Raw genomic sequence first — 2466 nt, 5'->3', positions numbered from 1 at the left:
TATTAATATAGAAATTATAAAATTATATAGATAATAGCAGAACTTTGTCAGCTATTGTAACAATATAAAGTTAAAATAACATTAGAGTCATGCTATTTTCATCCTTTTGTTATCTCATTTCACCATCAAATATTAATAACATAATATAAAATAAATAAGTATCCTTACTAATTAATAATCTTTTACATTACAATTTCGATCCACCACCGTCACTTCGCTCTTCATCTTCTCCAAAATTTTATTTTTTTTCTCAAACTTCCATGACACATATTTTTTTAGATAAAAAAAATTAAAAAAAGTGAAAATCAATTAATCTGGAATGACATTATTAATGTCCATTGGAGAAAACCTTAAATCAATTGTAATTGTAATCCAGAGAGGAGTGAGAAACTAACCAAGAACCAAAAATGTTCAAGAAAATCAATGAGGCGGAATTATACCTATATCCCAATTGTTGTTATTGTCATCTTCTCTAAACTTCTTGGATTGGATCACAACAATAAGAAATTGGAAATATCCGACTTTCGACTTTCGAGTTCCTCTATATCATATATTTATGTTTTTTTGTATGAACATAAGTCGATGAGGAATATAGGATGCGACGGCGCTATGGGCTAGGAATGGGAGTACTTTCATAGTTTTTTTATGAGATTTTTTGCGACGGGATCCCTGATTGTAGACTATTTTTTTTAGGTTTTAATTAGTGCAATGAAATTTATTTATCAAAAGAAAATAAAATTGAATAGTGTTAATTTTCTAGAAACATTATACTTACGTTGTAAGGTTTTCATGGAATTTTGGGGAAGAAAATAAAGTAATCGAGAAGTTAGTAAATTGATGATGGTGGATTAGAAAAACGATTTAAAAGAATAAATATGAAGATTATTTAGATATCTTATTTTATATTTTTATTTGTTTAAAAAATTTGGTGATAAATGAGATAATACGAGGATAAAAATAGCACAAGTGTAACCATTTTTTGTTAATCAGTATCACATGTCTAACATTATTGTTCTTAAAAAGAGATATATATAGGCTGCGGCTATATGCAATACTAATTTGACTTGTGCAAGATTAAATTAAAGAAAGATTCCAAAAGATTTCATTTTATTAAGACGAAATGATATATATACCTATAAATTAAATTGGTTTTTATTTGATCATGCAAAATCAAATAACAAATAATGGAAAAAAAAAAAAAAACAAGAAGAAGAAAACAAAAAAACGTGAAATTAAAAAAACCCAGCACCCCCCTCCCCCGTGAACCCTACCATACGCCCAAGCTCCGCCGCCGACCGCCGCTCTTGATGCGAAGTTCTTGATGTCTTGTACATATTTTTGAAACCTTGAATGCATTTGGGCAATAAACTCTGTCTTCGAATTCGCCTTTTGCTATAAAAAAATAAATGAATATTGAAATAAAAAGTAATTGGAAAATAGAAGGTTAAAAAAAATATGAAACAACTAAATTTCGACATTAAGGTGTCGAATATATGTCCATAAATTCGACACCTTAATGTCGAAATTTAGTATATTTGGACTAATTTGCTAACAGTTAAATTTCGACACTAAGATGTCGATTTTGTACTCCAGAATCGACATCTCAATGTCGATTTTTACATATAAAATTCGACCTGTACATGTCGACTGTGTCTGAGCGGGATTTTTTTAGGAAAAACGATATTCTAGCTAAAAAACACATAAATGCATACCTTTTGGGTTCTTCCATTGTATAATCTTGTATTTTGATGTCTTATGACTCCATATTTGCCATTTTTGTAGGATTTGTTGAGTTTTGATGATTTTGATTGTTTAGGTTTTGTGAGTTTATGAAGGAGGAATGAGAAAAGATTTGTGGGTTTTGGAAGATGGAGAAGATGAGAATTGGTCTTGTGGTTTTATGATAGAGTTTTTTGTGGTTTTGAGTTTTTGGTATTGCTCATTTGAAATTTTCTATTTTTTTAACAAAGTGAGAATATTACAGTATTTATACATTGAAAATTTTAACTTGATCTAACACAAGTGAAATTAATCTTGCATATATCCGCAAACTATATTATATTTGAAAGGAATATTACAGTATTTATTCATTTGTTGTTTCAAATTATTTTTGGTGTTTGATAATACAATTTTCAGTTATAAGTTGCAGTTTGCAGTTTTCTATTTTATGTTACAATTTATTTTGTTGTCCGATTTTTTATTATGTTGTTTGCTGAAATAAAACTAATTAGAAAATGCAAACAAAAAAATGCAATACTATCGAGAACATACGAAGTAACATTTAAAATCCAACACATATGGTCTCAAGAAAATTAATAATTAAGATTGCTATACAATAATTATAAAAATAGAATTAAAGATTTTTTAAAAGAAATGAAGAATTAATTCAAATTAGCTAGAGGCTTGAGAGAGAGAAATAATATAAGTGTGAGATAGAGAGAGAAATGGGGATGAGAGAGAGAGAGA

Source organism: Erythranthe guttata, chromosome 11, assembly GCF_056151865.1.
Source record: "Erythranthe guttata isolate IM_541 chromosome 11, IM_541, whole genome shotgun sequence".
Classification (NCBI taxonomy): domain Eukaryota; kingdom Viridiplantae; phylum Streptophyta; class Magnoliopsida; order Lamiales; family Phrymaceae; genus Erythranthe; species Erythranthe guttata.
Note: the sequence above shows the minus strand (reverse complement) of the source record.